The sequence below is a fragment of the Amia ocellicauda genome, chromosome 14 (assembly GCF_036373705.1).
Source record: "Amia ocellicauda isolate fAmiCal2 chromosome 14, fAmiCal2.hap1, whole genome shotgun sequence".
Lineage (NCBI taxonomy): Eukaryota > Metazoa > Chordata > Actinopteri > Amiiformes > Amiidae > Amia > Amia ocellicauda.
In genome coordinates, this window is record NC_089863.1 from 19,289,304 (window position 1) to 19,307,303 (window position 18,000).

At 45.6% G+C, this 18,000-nt stretch overlaps 6 non-coding genes and 1 pseudogene across 6 annotated transcripts; all 7 read right to left on the reverse strand.

The window, feature by feature from the left end:
- Positions 1 to 4,791: 4,791 nt before the first annotated feature.
- Positions 4,792 to 4,933, reverse strand: LOC136769132 (U4 spliceosomal RNA). Its single transcript, XR_010822111.1, has one exon. It is a non-coding gene; the product is annotated as a U4 spliceosomal RNA (small nuclear RNA).
- A 1,670-nt stretch (positions 4,934 to 6,603) lies between these two features.
- On the reverse strand, positions 6,604 to 6,745 carry LOC136769133 (U4 spliceosomal RNA). Its single transcript, XR_010822112.1, has one exon. It is a non-coding gene; the product is annotated as a U4 spliceosomal RNA (small nuclear RNA).
- Positions 6,746 to 8,415: 1,670 nt separating this feature from the next.
- LOC136769134 (U4 spliceosomal RNA) lies at positions 8,416 to 8,557 on the reverse strand. Its single transcript, XR_010822113.1, has one exon. It is a non-coding gene; the product is annotated as a U4 spliceosomal RNA (small nuclear RNA).
- Positions 8,558 to 10,225: 1,668 nt separating this feature from the next.
- On the reverse strand, positions 10,226 to 10,367 carry LOC136769135 (U4 spliceosomal RNA). The gene has a single exon (XR_010822114.1). It is a non-coding gene; the product is annotated as a U4 spliceosomal RNA (small nuclear RNA).
- A 1,670-nt stretch (positions 10,368 to 12,037) lies between these two features.
- On the reverse strand, positions 12,038 to 12,179 carry LOC136769136 (U4 spliceosomal RNA). The gene has a single exon (XR_010822115.1). It is a non-coding gene; the product is annotated as a U4 spliceosomal RNA (small nuclear RNA).
- A 1,670-nt stretch (positions 12,180 to 13,849) lies between these two features.
- Positions 13,850 to 13,991, reverse strand: LOC136769137 (U4 spliceosomal RNA). Its single transcript, XR_010822116.1, has one exon. It is a non-coding gene; the product is annotated as a U4 spliceosomal RNA (small nuclear RNA).
- Positions 13,992 to 15,661: 1,670 nt separating this feature from the next.
- LOC136769170 (uncharacterized) lies at positions 15,662 to 15,751 on the reverse strand (annotated as a pseudogene).
- Between the last annotated feature and the right edge of the window lie 2,249 nt (positions 15,752 to 18,000).

Consider the following 18,000-nt stretch of genomic DNA (forward strand, 5'->3'; position numbering starts at 1 on the left):
AGCCTCTCTGCCCTCCACCTCTTGCCCCGAGGAGTCGATCATGGAGGACATTGCAGGCCGCCTCTCCTTCGTTTTCTTGAAGAAGAAGCGGCTGCATTTCTCATCGTCCTCCATGATGCGGACCCTGGAAAGGACCTTGATCTTTTCTTGCTCCTCCCGATAGAGGGCGGAGAGACTCAGTTTGACCCGGGCCACCTCCTCAGCTAGGTCGAAGCCTCTGAGCTGTAAAAGACTCAGGCGCTGGAGGCGGGCGTTTAGATGGGAATATCTCGCCCGCCTCTCGCGAGCTTTCCGTTTCCCCAGCTGAATGAAGTAGCCCTTGGTTCTTTTCTTCATCATCTCCCACCACTCTATGGGAGAATCAAAAAGGTCCCTCAGGGTCCTCCACTCCTCGAGGCGTCTGCTAAAGGTCTTAATCACACGAGGGTCATCGAGCAGAGAGGTGTTGAGCTTCCAGACCCCAGGCCCCGACTCCCGTGTGCTCGGAATGAGCACCTCTGTCGTCAGGAGCCTGTGGTCTGAAAAGAAGACCGCCTCCGAAGACATAGCGGTCCTCTCCAGTGGCTTGCTGAGGAGGACGAGATCTATCCTGGAGAAGGAGGAGCCAGAAGAACTCACCCAGGTGAACAAGGGGACCAGGTCCCGACCTGCGTCGCAGAGTTCAAAGTCCTCCACGAACGCAGCGAGGTCCCTGCTGGATCTATCGTTGCGGGGCTTACTCCGGTCTACATCCCTCAGAGCACAGTTGAAATCACCTGAAATGATAACTGGCAAGGTGCCGATCAGGAGCGGGCGTAGCTGAGGGAGAAAGAGGACTCTCTCTCTCTGGCTGGTGGGGGCATAGACATTGACCAGCCTCAATACAGCCCCCTTGTATTTAAAATCGAGGCTGGCCAGTCTGCCCGCCTCTATAACCTTGAATGTTTTAACTATTAAGAAGGGGTTTTTCAGGAGTACGGCAATCCCGTCCGCTCGGGACACATTGGACCCCGACCAGAAGGATTCTCCTAGGGTCCAAGTGTCCCGGAGATCTTTGTATTCTTTTTGGAACGGGATGCCGCACTCCTGCAAACAGATAATATCCGCCTTCATTCCAGCCAGAGAGTTTAAAACATCGGTCCTCTTTTTCACCTCAGCAATGCTCCTCACATTAATTGAAATAATAGTTAATGCCATAATGGCTGTGAGGGCAATTACCCGCTCCGTAACAATCATGTAAAGAAACCTTTCTCTTCCCCACTCCTCTCTTCTCCCTCACCTAGCTTAGCGCTAGCACCCATCATTTCAATCATTTGCCTCACCGCTTGATCCTCTAGGAAGACTATGGGGGGGGCTCGGCTCCCGCCACCCGGTAAGGCGGGCAAAACTCCACTGGGCTCAGGGCCCGTGGTGCTGGAGGTTCTCCCTGGTTCCTTTGAGGCCGAGGCCCGACGAACAGATGGCAGGGCAGAGGCTTTATGTACAACTGGGGAGAAAACTGTATAGACCCCGCTAGTCGTTCTTTTAACTAATGGTGGGGGAGGGGGTGGTCTCTCCCTTCCCGGCTGTCTGCCGCCGCAGGCCTCCTCCCCCAGCGCCAGTGACCTTGCCATCACGTCCCTGATGTCTTTCTGGGAAAGGACACTGGCGCCGACTCTCGTCTCCTGAGGACCTGCGGCTCTCCCACTACTGCCGGGAGGGCATACCTGACCCCTCCCCTGGGAGAGTCTCAGTTGTGGGGCAGGAGGAATGTTATTTCTAGGGGGCCTCTCATCTACCAGGCTGCCCACTCGGGGCAGTGGAGAAGGCCCACCACTCTCCTCTCCGGAGTCAGAGTGGGGCGTATAAAAATTAGAGGGAGGGGACTCTGGAGCGGGGGAGGAGCCGGCAGGGGGGGGAGAATCTGCAGAATGAATCCTCTTTTTCATCATACCCCCCCTACCCATGCTCCTCTTCTCAGCCCTCCTTCTCTTCCCCGCTACCACTGTCCACTCTCCCTCTGCCTCCACTTCTGACCCAGAGTCAGAGAGGGAGCCTATGAGGCTCCTGAGGATTGTTTCCTCTCTACCCCCATCTTGGGGTATCACCTTTGGAGGAGCCTCCGCTTGGTTTTCTCTCTCTCCACCACCCCCGAGGGCCCGCGCCCTATTTGCATAGGAGGAGGGACAATTCCTAAAGAGGTGCCCTCCCCCACCGCACAGGTTGCAGGCCCTCTCCTGCTTGCAGGCCCTGGTCTGATGTTCCCCGCCGCAGACCTTGCACTTAACAACGGTACAGGCTGCGGCTAAATGACCCAGGGCCCCGCAGTTCCTACATAATTTGGGCATGCCATGATAAAAGACAAGCCCCCTATTTGCTCCTAAAACCACGGTGCTTGGTAGATGGCGTACTCCGCCGATGGCGGCCACTTCCACCTGCAGGCGCACCTGCCACCGCCGAGCACCGGTCCAGACCCCATCCTCATCATTAACTCTCCTACTTTCAGACAGGATCTCACAGTGTCTCCTCAGCCATACTTCTACGTCGTACTCTGCCACTGCTTCGTTGTAAAACTGAATAGTTACAATTTTAATCTCTCTATCCGTCAGGGCGTCGACCACAAAGTCATTCAGGGGCATGCTGTCTTTTTTCTCCCTATATAGGTTCCAAAAACTCTCCAGCACTTGAGGGTTCTTAAAGCTCACCTCGAACACGTCCCTAGGTCCAGGCAGTTTTACCACGCAGTTCAGCTCAGAAGGGGCAAAGCCCAGGCCCCTCTGCAGCACGGACCTGCTGAACTCCAGCCGGGTGAGGGCCGCGGTCTCGGCTCCAGCCTCACGGCTGAAGCGCACCGCATTATGGCGCCTCACACCGGCGGTTCGCTGGGCCATGCTGCACTTTCCTACCTTGGAGAAGGGTCGGGAGGCTCTCAATCCGGAGGTCGGGGCAAGTCCACCTGGCTGGGGAGCAGCTTCCACCTCCGGGGCTCTTGCAGGGAGCGGGCCTTGCGGGGAGAAGTCCGGGCCCTGGCTGCAGGAGGCCTCCCTCAGGGACGTTGCCGATCGGCCTGGTCGGTCCCTGGAATCCGAGGCCTCTCCTGGATCCTGGCTGGTGACGTCAGCGGGGAGCAGTCCTGGTCAGGCCGGGCTCCGGGTAGATGGTCGGCCGGGCTTCTGGATGGGACCCACTCCGTGAGGAGTCCTCCGACCCCTCTGGCTAGGTCCCCTGTCGCTCCCGGTCCGTCCCAATCTCCACTCGCCTCGGCCTCCGGACCGCTCCAAGGACCCAGGACTCTGCAGCTCTGTCAACCGGCACCTCCCCGTCTCGTCTGGTCTGGCCTGATGGATCAGCTCCCTGCAAGGAAAAAAGAAAGACTGTCAAATACAGTTCAAAAGCCCCCTGCTGGACAAAGGTTTCTTCTCGCTATTGTGCTTGTAAGTAATGCTTGTGGGAAGCACCGGCACTTCTGATGTGAATCTTTTCCCATTAAGTTCAACGCGTTGAATGTTGCCTAATGCCTATGACACACATTTAGTTGAGGATCATTGTACCAGTGACACGGAGTCTGAAGCAGAAGTTGCCAGTGCAGACCCTCTGAATCACTGATGGTATGTCAGCAGCACTCTTGAACACATATATGTCAATGTGTCACACCCTTCATTGTGATGATGCTTCCCTTTTTGAACTAAATATCAGAAAATGTTGGCAGTGAATAGGAAAACGAATTTTTGTGATATCAGAATCTTTCCATTGCTGCACGGCTTGACAAGTGGAAGACATAGAAGACTGTGAAGCAGGTGATATCCACGGGGCCACCAAGTTTTCACCACGAAAGTGTTGTCAACACTGCAGAAAATTGGACGTTGACATAACTTGATTTTTATTTCAGTTTTTTTCTTTATCAAGTTTCTTAGTGTATACTGTGCTTAACTCGAAACTTCCTTTTTTAAAGGATTGCAAGACTCGGATTGGGCAAATGATTCGTTCAGTTACGTAACTGATAGCTCAGCTGGAACAAGAAACAGAATGGGTAGGGAGTCCTCCAGGACCAGGGCTGTGAACCACTGGCCTAGCTACATGGCAATGTGGGATTATTTGATGCAGTTACCCCAGTTTTATGGCTGTGTTTCTGTGTGTCATTTAGTATGTTTTGTTCATTTTCCTGTTTAGGCAGACTTGTGCTACTTTGAGGATGACTTGAATTCACTTTCCTTGTACAATAGCCTGGCGTTATTTCAATCATGTGAATGCCTCAAGCGGTCTACTAATAGCATTGTTTAATTGAGGAACTTCAAGTCAGACTTGCACCATTCATACAATCATGCTATACGCAATCAGAAACCGACTTCAGATTTGCGTCATATACTGGTTGTATGTGACAGCTGGAATGACGTCAGACGTCGTAACATTGACATTATTCTGAGGTCATTCCAACTTTCATAGACAAGCATTGTATGAGCACAATCTGATGTCTAGGCGACGTCATTCCAACTAACTGTGGCACCTGGAAAGGACCACGGCATATGACATCTTCTTCACTAAACCTTATTCAGAAACAAATCGAAGCAGGGAAGCTTTTTTCGGTACAATAGCTTGAAATGGTTCAATGCTTCGGAAAGCTTACTTTCCCCCATCACTAGTTTTCAGCGATCCTTTATAAAGATCTTGATTGAGCCTGATGGGAATCGTTGCGTTTCTATCATTTGAAAGATGATACAGGGAGTCCAGCGTACAGCGTTTAAATTGAGGAACGCATTAGCTACGCTCCTCGGATACCTTGACCTACACGTTGTAGCCAGTCGTGAATCTTCTGTTTTTCCACCAGAACACCAGTCTCCCAGGAGACTGTCAAAAATTGCCGGCACCAGCTATATTTCAAGCCAGTGCAAGCGGGGTATTGGGTAAAGTTTTCAACTAGCAATAATCGCGCCTCGGATCAACCTCATCAGCTACGATACTGCCACTGCGCAAAGATAAAGCACTGTCAGGGACGCAAAACCAACCGTCTTACAACACGAAGCAAGCGTGTCGTGGTGATGTCTCTTAAATATACATTATATTTTAAATACAATGATATTGAAGTATATAAAGGGTCATTATATAAGCATAAACAACGTAATTGGGATGTATGAGAAAACAGTTCAGTCAAGGGCATTACATACATCTTTTAAAGATAACCGGGACATCATGGGATATAATATTATGCAAATGTAGAGGATGGAAGGAGGGTAGATTCTTGTGCTTGTAAGTAATGCTTGTGGGAAGCACCGGCACTTCTGATGTGAATCTTTTCCCATTAAGTTCAACGCGTTGAATGTTGCCTAATGCCTATGACACACATTTAGTTGAGGATCATTGTACCAGTGACACGGAGTCTGAAGCAGAAGTTGCCAGTGCAGACCCTCTGAATCACTGATGGTATGTCAGCAGCACTCTTGAACACATATATGTCAATGTGTGTCGCACCCTTCATTGTGACGATGCTTCCCTTTTTGAACTAAATATCAGAAAATGTTGGCAGTGAATAGGAAAACGAATTTTTGTGATATCAGAATCTTTCCATTGCTGCACGGCTTGACAAGTGGAAGACATAGAAGACTGTGAAGCAGGTGATATCCACGGGGCCACCAAGTTTTCACCACGAAAGTGTTATCAACACTGCAGAAAATTGGACGTTGACATAACTTGATTTTTATTTCAGTTTTTTTCTTTATCAAGTTTCTTAGTGTATACTGTGCTTAACTCGAAACTTCCTTTTTTAAAGGATTGCAAGACTCGGATTGGGCAAATGATTCGTTCAGTTACGTAACTGATAGCTCAGCTGGAACAAGAAACAGAATGGGTAGGGAGTCCTGCAGGACCAGGGCTGTGAACCACTGGCCTAGCTACATGGCAATGTGGGATTATTTGATGCAGTTACCCCAGTTTTATGGCTGTGTTTCTGTGTGTCATTTAGTATGTTTTGTTCATTTTCCTGTTTAGGCAGACTTGTGCTACTTTGAGGATGACTTGAATTCACTTTCCTTGTACAATAGCCTGGCGTTATTTCAATCATGTGAATGCCTCAAGCGGTCTACTAATAGCATTGTTTAATTGAGGAACTTCAAGTCAGACTTGCACCATTCATACAATCATGCTATACGCAATCAGAATCCGACTTCAGATTTGCGTCATATAATGGTTGTATGTGACAGCTGGAATGACGTCAGACGTCGTAACATTGACATTATTCTGAGGTCATTCCAACTTTCATAGACAAGCATTGTATGAGCACAATCTGATGTCTAGGCAACGTCATTCCAACTAACTGTGGCACCTGGAAAGGACCACGGCATATGACATCTTCTTCAGTAAACCTTATTCAGAAACAAATCGAAGCAGGGAAGCTTTTTTCGGTACAATAGCTTGAAATGGTTCAATGCTTCGGAAAGCTTACTTTCCCCCATCACTAGTTTTCAGCGATCCTTTATAAAGATCTTGATTGAGCCTGATGGGAATCGTTGCGTTTCTATCATTTGAAAGATGATACAGGGAGTCCAGCGTACAGCGTTTAAATTGAGGAACGCATTAGCTACGCTCCTCGGATACCTTGACCTACACGTTGTAGCCAGTCGTGAATCTTCTGTTTTTCCACAAGAAAACCAGTCTCCCAGGAGACTGTCAAAAATTGCCGGCACCAGCTATATTTCAAGCCAGTGCAAGCGGGGTATTGGGTAAAGTTTTCAACTAGCAATAATCGCGCCTCGGATCAACCTCATCAGCTACGATACTGCCACTGCGCAAAGATAAAGCACTGTCAGGGACGCAAAACCAACCGTCTTACAACACGAAGCAAGCGTGTCGTGGTGATGTCTCTTAAATATACATTATATTTTAAATACAATGATATTGAAGTATATAAAGGGTCATTATATAAGCATGAACAACGTAATTGGGATGTATGAGAAAACAGTTCAGTCAAGGGCATTACATACATCTTTTAAAGATAACCGGGACATCATGGGATATAATATTATGCAAATGTAGAGGATGGAAGGAGGGTAGATTCTTGTGCTTGTAAGTAATGCTTGTGGGAAGCACCGGCACTTCTGATGTGAATCTTTTCCCATTAAGTTCAACGCGTTGAATGTTGCCTAATGCCTATGACACACATTTAGTTGAGGATCATTGTACCAGTGACACGGAGTCTGAAGCAGAAGTTGCCAGTGCAGACCCTCTGAATCACTGATGGTATGTCAGCAGCACTCTTGAACACATATATGTCAATGTGTGTCGCACCCTTCATTGTGACGATGCTTCCCTTTTTGAACTAAATATCAGAAAATGTTGGCAGTGAATAGGAAAACGAATTTTTGTGATATCAGAATCTTTCCATTGCTGCACGGCTTGACAAGTGGAAGACATAGAAGACTGTGAAGCAGGTGATATCCACGGGGCCACCAAGTTTTCACCACGAAAGTGTTGTCAACACTGCAGAAAATTGGACGATGACATAACTTGATTTTTATTTCAGTTTTTTTCTTTATCAAGTTTCTTAGTGTATACTGTGCTTAACTCGAAACTTCCTTTTTTAAAGGATTGCAAGACTCGGATTGGGCAAATGATTCGTTCAGTTACGTAACTGATAGCTCAGCTGGAACAAGAAACAGAATGGGTAGGGAGTCCTCCAGGACCAGGGCTGTGAACCACTGGCCTAGCTACATGGCAATGTGGGATTATTTGATGCAGTTACCCCAGTTTTATGGCTGTGTTTCTGTGTGTCATTTAGTATGTTTTGTTCATTTTCCTGTTTAGGCAGACTTGTGCTACTTTGAGGATGACTTGAATTCACTTTCCTTGTACAATAGCCTGGCGTTATTTCAATCATGTGAATGCCTCAAGCGGTCTACTAATAGCATTGTTTAATTGAGGAACTTCAAGTCAGACTTGCACCATTCATACAATCATGCTATACGCAATCAGAAACCGACTTCAGATTTGCGTCATATACTGGTTGTATGTGACAGCTGGAATGACGTCAGACGTCGTAACATTGACATTATTCTGAGGTCATTCCAACTTTCATAGACAAGCATTGTATGAGCACAATCTGATGTCTAGGCGACGTCATTCCAACTAACTGTGGCACCTGGAAAGGACCACGGCATATGACATCTTCTTCACTAAACCTTATTCAGAAACAAATCGAAGCAGGGAAGCTTTTTTCGGTACAATAGCTTGAAATGGTTCAATGCTTCGGAAAGCTTACTTTCCCCCATCACTAGTTTTCAGCGATCCTTTATAAAGATCTTGATTGAGCCTGATGGGAATCGTTGCGTTTCTATCATTTGAAAGATGATACAGGGAGTCCAGCGTACAGCGTTTAAATTGAGGAACGCATTAGCTACGCTCCTCGGATACCTTGACCTACACGTTGTAGCCAGTCGTGAATCTTCTGTTTTTCCACCAGAACACCAGTCTCCCAGGAGACTGTCAAAAATTGCCGGCACCAGCTATATTTCAAGCCAGTGCAAGCGGGGTATTGGGTAAAGTTTTCAACTAGCAATAATCGCGCCTCGGATCAACCTCATCAGCTACGATACTGCCACTGCGCAAAGATAAAGCACTGTCAGGGACGCAAAACCAACCGTCTTACAACACGAAGCAAGCGTGTCGTGGTGATGTCTCTTAAATATACATTATATTTTAAATACAATGATATTGAAGTATATAAAGGGTCATTATATAAGCATAAACAACGTAATTGGGATGTATGAGAAAACAGTTCAGTCAAGGGCATTACATACATCTTTTAAAGATAACCGGGACATCATGGGATATAATATTATGCAAATGTAGAGGATGGAAGGAGGGTAAATTCTTGTGCTTGTAAGTAATGCTTGTGGGAAGCACCGGCACTTCTGATGTGAATCTTTTCCCATTAAGTTCAACGCGTTGAATGTTGCCTAATGCCTATGACACACATTTAGTTGAGGATCATTGTACCAGTGACACGGAGTCTGAAGCAGAAGTTGCCAGTGCAGACCCTCTGAATCACTGATGGTATGTCAGCAGCACTCTTGAACACATATATGTCAATGTGTCACACCCTTCATTGTGACGATGCTTCCCTTTTTGAACTAAATATCAGAAAATGTTGGCAGTGAATAGGAAAACGAATTTTTGTGATATCAGAATCTTTCCATTGCTGCACGGCTTGACAAATGGAAGACATAGAAGACTGTGAAGCAGGTGATATCCACGGGGCCACCAAGTTTTCACCACGAAAGTGTTGTCAACACTGCAGAAAATTGGACGTTGACATAACTTGATTTTTATTTCAGTTTTTTTCTTTATCAAGTTTCTTAGTGTATACTGTGCTTAACTCGAAACTTCCTTTTTTAAAGGATTGCAAGACTCGGATTGGGCAAATGATTCGTTCAGTTACGTAACTGATAGCTCAGCTGGAACAAGAAACAGAATGGGTAGGGAGTCCTCCAGGACCAGGGCTGTGAACCACTGGCCTAGCTACATGGCAATGTGGGATTATTTGATGCAGTTACCCCAGTTTTATGGCTGTGTTTCTGTGTGTCATTTAGTATGTTTTGTTCATTTTCCTGTTTAGGCAGACTTGTGCTACTTTGAGGATGACTTGAATTCACTTTCCTTGTACAATAGCCTGGCGTTATTTCAATCATGTGAATGCCTCAAGCGGTCTACTAATAGCATTGTTTAATTGAGGAACTTCAAGTCAGACTTGCACCATTCATACAATCATGCTATACGCAATCAGAATCCGACTTCAGATTTGCGTCATATAATGGTTGTATGTGACAGCTGGAATGACGTCAGACGTCGTAACATTGACATTATTCTGAGGTCATTCCAACTTTCATAGACAAGCATTGTATGAGCACAATCTGATGTCTAGGCGACGTCATTCCAACTAACTGTGGCACCTGGAAAGGACCACGGCATATGACATCTTCTTCACTAAACCTTATTCAGAAACAAATCGAAGCAGGGAAGCTTTTTTCGGTACAATAGCTTGAAATGGTTCAATGCTTCGGAAAGCTTACTTTCCCCCATCACTAGTTTTCAGCGATCCTTTATAAAGATCTTGATTGAGCCTGATGGGAATCGTTGCGTTTCTATCATTTGAAAGATGATACAGGGAGTCCAGCGTACAGCGTTTAAATTGAGGAACGCATTAGCTACGCTCCTCGGATACCTTGACCTACACGTTGTAGCCAGTCGTGAATCTTCTGTTTTTCCACCAGAACACCAGTCTCCCAGGAGACTGTCAAAAATTGCCGGCACCAGCTATATTTCAAGCCAGTGCAAGCGGGGTATTGGGTAAAGTTTTCAACTAGCAATAATCGCGCCTCGGATCAACCTCATCAGCTACGATACTGCCACTGCGCAAAGATAAAGCACTGTCAGGGACGCAAAACCAACCGTCTTACAACACGAAGCAAGCGTGTCGTGGTGATGTCTCTTAAATATACATTATATTTTAAATACAATGATATTGAAGTATATAAAGGGTCATTATATAAGCATAAACAACGTAATTGGGATGTATGAGAAAACAGTTCAGTCAAGGGCATTACATACATCTTTTAAAGATAACCGGGACATCATGGGATATAATATTATGCAAATGTAGAGGATGGAAGGAGGGTAGATTCTTGTGCTTGTAAGTAATGCTTGTGGGAAGCACCGGCACTTCTGATGTGAATCTTTTCCCATTAAGTTCAACGCGTTGAATGTTGCCTAATGCCTATGACACACATTTAGTTGAGGATCATTGTACCAGTGACACGGAGTCTGAAGCAGAAGTTGCCAGTGCAGACCCTCTGAATCACTGATGGTATGTCAGCAGCACTCTTGAACACATATATGTCAATGTGTGTCGCACCCGTCATTGTGACGATGCTTCCCTTTTTGAACTAAATATCAGAAAATGTTGGCAGTGAATAGGAAAACGAATTTTTGTGATATCAGAATCTTTCCATTGCTGCACGGCTTGACAAATGGAAGACATAGAAGACTGTGAAGCAGGTGATATCCACGGGGCCACCAAGTTTTCACCACGAAAGTGTTGTCAACACTGCAGAAAATTGGACGTTGACATAACTTGATTTTTATTTCAGTTTTTTTCTTTATCAAGTTTCTTAGTGTATACTGTGCTTAACTCGAAACTTCCTTTTTTAAAGGATTGCAAGACTCGGATTGGGCAAATGATTCGTTCAGTTACGTAACTGATAGCTCAGCTGGAACAAGAAACAGAATGGGTAGGGAGTCCTCCAGGACCAGGGCTGTGAACCACTGGCCTAGCTACATGGCAATGTGGGATTATTTGATGCAGTTACCCCAGTTTTATGGCTGTGTTTCTGTGTGTCATTTAGTATGTTTTGTTCATTTTCCTGTTTAGGCAGACTTGTGCTACTTTGAGGATGACTTGAATTCACTTTCCTTGTACAATAGCCTGGCGTTATTTCAATCATGTGAATGCCTCAAGCGGTCTACTAATAGCATTGTTTAATTGAGGAACTTCAAGTCAGACTTGCACCATTCATACAATCATGCTATACGCAATCAGAATCCGACTTCAGATTTGCGTCATATAATGGTTGTATGTGACAGCTGGAATGACGTCAGACGTCGTAACATTGACATTATTCTGAGGTCATTCCAACTTTCATAGACAAGCATTGTATGAGCACAATCTGATGTCTAGGCGACGTCATTCCAACTAACTGTGGCACCTGGAAAGGACCACGGCATATGACATCTTCTTCACTAAACCTTATTCAGAAACAAATCGAAGCAGGGAAGCTTTTTTCGGTACAATAGCTTGAAATGGTTCAATGCTTCGGAAAGCTTACTTTCCCCCATCACTAGTTTTCAGCGATCCTTTATAAAGATCTTGATTGAGCCTGATGGGAATCGTTGCGTTTCTATCATTTGAAAGATGATACAGGGAGTCCAGCGTACAGCGTTTAAATTGAGGAACGCATTAGCTACGCTCCTCGGATACCTTGACCTACACGTTGTAGCCAGTCGTGAATCTTCTGTTTTTCCACCAGAACACCAGTCTCCCAGGAGACTGTCAAAAATTGCCGGCACCAGCTATATTTCAAGCCAGTGCAAGCGGGGTATTGGGTAAAGTTTTCAACTAGCAATAATCGCGCCTCGGATCAACCTCATCAGCTACGATACTGCCACTGCGCAAAGATAAAGCACTGTCAGGGACGCAAAACCAACCGTCTTACAACACGAAGCAAGCGTGTCGTGGTGATGTCTCTTAAATATACATTATATTTTAAATACAATGATATTGAAGTATATAAAGGGTCATTATATAAGCATAAACAACGTAATTGGGATGTATGAGAAAACAGTTCAGTCAAGGGCATTACATACATCTTTTAAAGATAACCGGGACATCATGGGATATAATATTATGCAAATGTAGAGGATGGAAGGAGGGTAGATTCTTGTGCTTGTAAGTAATGCTTGTGGGAAGCACCGGCACTTCTGATGTGAATCTTTTCCCATTAAGTTCAACGCGTTGAATGTTGCCTAATGCCTATGACACACATTTAGTTGAGGATCATTGTACCAGTGACACGGAGTCTGAAGCAGAAGTTGCCAGTGCAGACCCTCTGAATCACTGATGGTATGTCAGCAGCACTCTTGAACACATATATGTCAATGTGTGTCGCACCCTTCATTGTGACGATGCTTCCCTTTTTGAACTAAATATCAGAAAATGTTGGCAGTGAATAGGAAAACGAATTTTTGTGATATCAGAATCTTTCCATTGCTGCACGGCTTGACAAGTGGAAGACATAGAAGACTGTGAAGCAGGTGATATCCACGGGGCCACCAAGTTTTCACCACGAAAGTGTTATCAACACTGCAGAAAATTGGACGTTGACATAACTTGATTTTTATTTCAGTTTTTTTCTTTATCAAGTTTCTTAGTGTATACTGTGCTTAACTCGAAACTTCCTTTTTTAAAGGATTGCAAGACTCGGATTGGGCAAATGATTCGTTCAGTTACGTAACTGATAGCTCAGCTGGAACAAGAAACAGAATGGGTAGGGAGTCCTGCAGGACCAGGGCTGTGAACCACTGGCCTAGCTACATGGCAATGTGGGATTATTTGATGCAGTTACCCCAGTTTTATGGCTGTGTTTCTGTGTGTCATTTAGTATGTTTTGTTCATTTTCCTGTTTAGGCAGACTTGTGCTACTTTGAGGATGACTTGAATTCACTTTCCTTGTACAATAGCCTGGCGTTATTTCAATCATGTGAATGCCTCAAGCGGTCTACTAATAGCATTGTTTAATTGAGGAACTTCAAGTCAGACTTGCACCATTCATACAATCATGCTATACGCAATCAGAATCCGACTTCAGATTTGCGTCATATAATGGTTGTATGTGACAGCTGGAATGACGTCAGACGTCGTAACATTGACATTATTCTGAGGTCATTCCAACTTTCATAGACAAGCATTGTATGAGCACAATCTGATGTCTAGGCAACGTCATTCCAACTAACTGTGGCACCTGGAAAGGACCACGGCATATGACATCTTCTTCAGTAAACCTTATTCAGAAACAAATCGAAGCAGGGAAGCTTTTTTCGGTACAATAGCTTGAAATGGTTCAATGCTTCGGAAAGCTTACTTTCCCCCATCACTAGTTTTCAGCGATCCTTTATAAAGATCTTGATTGAGCCTGATGGGAATCGTTGCGTTTCTATCATTTGAAAGATGATACAGGGAGTCCAGCGTACAGCGTTTAAATTGAGGAACGCATTAGCTACGCTCCTCGGATACCTTGACCTACACGTTGTAGCCAGTCGTGAATCTTCTGTTTTTCCACCAGAACACCAGTCTCCCAGGAGACTGTCAAAAATTGCCGGCACCAGCTATATTTCAAGCCAGTGCAAGCGGGGTATTGGGTAAAGTTTTCAACTAGCAATAATCGCGCCTCGGATCAACCTCATCAGCTACGATACTGCCACTGCGCAAAGATAAAGCACTGTCAGGGACGCAAAACCAACCGTCTTACAACACGAAGCAAGCGTGTCGTGGTGATGTCTCTTAAATATACATTATATTTTAAATACAATGATATTGAAGTATATAAAGGGTCATTATATAAGCATAAACAACGTAATTGGGATGTATGAGAAAACAGTTCAGTCAAGGGCATTACATACATCTTTTAAAGATAACCGGGACATCATGGGATATAATATTATGCAAATGTAGAGGATGGAAGGAGGGTAGATTCTTGTGCTTGTAAGTAATGCTTGTGGGAAGCACCGGCACTTCTGATGTGAATCTTTTCCCATTAAGTTCAACGCGTTGAATGTTGCCTAATGCCTATGACACACATTTAGTTGAGGATCATTGTACCAGTGACACGGAGTCTGAAGCAGAAGTTGCCAGTGCAGACCCTCTGAATCACTGATGGTATGTCAGCAGCACTCTTGAACACATATATGTCAATGTGTGTCGCACCCTTCATTGTGACGATGCTTCCCTTTTTGAACTAAATATCAGAAAATGTTGGCAGTGAATAGGAAAACGAATTTTTGTGATATCAGAATCTTTCCATTGCTGCACGGCTTGACAAGTGGAAGACATAGAAGACTGTGAAGCAGGTGATATCCACGGGGCCACCAAGTTTTCACCACGAAAGTGTTATCAACACTGCAGAAAATTGGACGTTGACATAACTTGATTTTTATTTCAGTTTTTTTCTTTATCAAGTTTCTTAGTGTATACTGTGCTTAACTCGAAACTTCCTTTTTTAAAGGATTGCAAGACTCGGATTGGGCAAATGATTCGTTCAGTTACGTAACTGATAGCTCAGCTGGAACAAGAAACAGAATGGGTAGGGAGTCCTGCAGGACCAGGGCTGTGAACCACTGGCCTAGCTACATGGCAATGTGGGATTATTTGATGCAGTTACCCCAGTTTTATGGCTGTGTTTCTGTGTGTCATTTAGTATGTTTTGTTCATTTTCCTGTTTAGGCAGACTTGTGCTACTTTGAGGATGACTTGAATTCACTTTCCTTGTACAATAGCCTGGCGTTATTTCAATCATGTGAATGCCTCAAGCGGTCTACTAATAGCATTGTTTAATTGAGGAACTTCAAGTCAGACTTGCACCATTCATACAATCATGCTATACGCAATCAGAATCCGACTTCAGATTTGCGTCATATAATGGTTGTATGTGACAGCTGGAATGACGTCAGACGTCGTAACATTGACATTATTCTGAGGTCATTCCAACTTTCATAGACAAGCATTGTATGAGCACAATCTGATGTCTAGGCAACGTCATTCCAACTAACTGTGGCACCTGGAAAGGACCACGGCATATGACATCTTCTTCAGTAAACCTTATTCAGAAACAAATCGAAGCAGGGAAGCTTTTTTCGGTACAATAGCTTGAAATGGTTCAATGCTTCGGAAAGCTTACTTTCCCCCATCACTAGTTTTCAGCGATCCTTTATAAAGATCTTGATTGAGCCTGATGGGAATCGTTGCGTTTCTATCATTTGAAAGATGATACAGGGAGTCCAGCGTACAGCGTTTAAATTGAGGAACGCATTAGCTACGCTCCTCGGATACCTTGACCTACACGTTGTAGCCAGTCGTGAATCTTCTGTTTTTCCACCAGAACACCAGTCTCCCAGGAGACTGTCAAAAATTGCCGGCACCAGCTATATTTCAAGCCAGTGCAAGCGGGGTATTGGGTAAAGTTTTCAACTAGCAATACTGTTTATTAGGTTTAGTATTTTTACATTTCTTAAAATAGAACAATTTCAATTTTAATACTTATGATTAAAATCGTTTAAAATATCAGTTCTTAAAATCACTTAAAATTTTTAAAATCTTGTGATTTTTTTAACAAAACTAAAACAATAAACTTTAAAATAAACGTGCTCAAATCAAATAAACAAAACGTGATAAAAGCAAAAACTGCACACCAACAAAAAAGTCAAATACATTGAAGATAACAGAAAATGCATTAGACAAAATAAAGAAACAATTAAAAAGTAAAAATAAAAAACAAACAAAAAAAGTCTAATGCATTTTAAATTAAACCCAAAAAACGGTCAATGTATTTGACAACAAAATATAACAAAACTATACCTAAAAAAACCCTAAACAATGTGATTTAAAAACAACTAAGTCTTTAAAAACAATTAAGATTCATTATTTAAAATCTTCTTTTAAAAACAATCATTCATAAAATCTTTAAAAGATCTTGGACTCGGGCTCCAGCAGGGGGAACTAACCGTCCCCGGAGGTGGGTCCCATCATGGGATCCTGAGCTCCCCCAGATCTTGTATGCGCCAGTTCTTATAGGCTTCCTCCTTGCCCCTCTGATGGACCTCCAGATTGACGTAGTCTTTCACAAACACCATGCCCCTCCGCGCGATGACGATCGGGTCCAGCTCCTGCTTATTAAACAAACAGATGTTCCGTCCCTCCCACAGTGCCTGCTTCACTGCGCAGACGACACGCCACCAGCACCTCAAGGTAGATGTAGAGATTCCCTTGGCTGGACCGTATAGGATCTGCTGGGCGGTCGCCCGCGCAGGAACGGCGAACCTGTGGAGGAACGGAGAAAACAGGAGCCAGACCCTGTGGGCGGAGGGGCACTCACTAAAGATGTGAGCCTCCGTCTCCTTCCCCAAGCAACCCTTATAGGGGCAGGTGTCATAAGGAGCTATGCCCCTTCTGTGCATAAACACTCGGGTGGGGAGACACCGACTCACAGCCATCCAGGAGACATCTTTCTGCGTGTTCGTGAGGCAAACGTGCGTAGCGTTAGCCCAGATAAACCGGCAGGTTTCGGGAGGGAAATCTTCTATCCGGCTGGTCTCCTGGGCAGATCTCATCTGACTACAGATGGTCTTGTAATCCCAGGAGGCCAGCACGACTTTATGGAGGCCTACTTCGAGCGCAAAGGCTCGGAGCGCCCTGTAGAACGGCGGGGGATCCCACGAGTGCGGCCTGGTGTTATCCATGGCGCAGAGGCCGAATGGTCTCAGGCTGCTGGCAAAATAAAAGCGGTTCATAAAACTCACTTTCTTGCCAGCAGCCTGGATGTTCTTGACCACATAGGCCAGCCCCTGCGCCTTTATCAGCCGCACAACGTCCGGGACCCCCCTGCCTCCATCCAGGGTACCCTTCAACATCTGCACTCTTTTCAGCCTCTCCATTTTGCTCCCCCAGACAAACCGAAATATAATTCGGGTCACTAGTTTTGCGATAACCTTGTCTGGGGGGAAGATCATTCCTACGTAGAGGAGTATCGGGAAGAGGATGGCCTTTACGACCAGCACCTTACCAGCCATCGTCAAGGTCCTTGTGCTCCAGCCGTGGATCTTCCTTTGGACCTTTGCTATGGCCTCCTCCCAGCTCCGGGTGCCCGTGTTGGTCCCGTCGATCGTGATCCCCAGAACCTTGATAAACGGCTTCACAGGGAACACGGTCGGCGGGCCCCGGCCGACAGGCCATGCCCTGGAGAGGTAGACCTCGCTCTTGGCCTTGTTCACAGCGGCCCCCGTCGCCCTGCAGAAGCCGTCCAGCAGTTCCTCGACCCTGGCCACGGACGGAGCGTCCGTGCAGACCACGGCCACGTCGTCCATATAGGCCAGGGCCTTCAGTTGCTCTCCGCCGGAACCCGGGAGATGGAAACCTGTCACCCGGACGTCCCGGCGGATCGCCTGCATGAACGGCTCCAAGCAGAGGACGTACAGCAGGGCCGACAGGGGACAACCCTGCCGGACCCCCGACCTGACCGGAAATGGTTCGGTCAGGTGGCGGTTCACAAGGACCCTGCTGCTTAGGCCGCTGTAGATGATCTTGACCCACTTCCTCAGGCCAAGAGCGAGACCCATCCCCTCCATAACAAGCTGCAGGTATTCGTGGCCCACTCTGTCGAAGGCTTTCTCCTGGTCCAAGCTGATTAGGACCAGGGGAAGCCTTCTCTCGTTCGAGTAGGCCACGACATC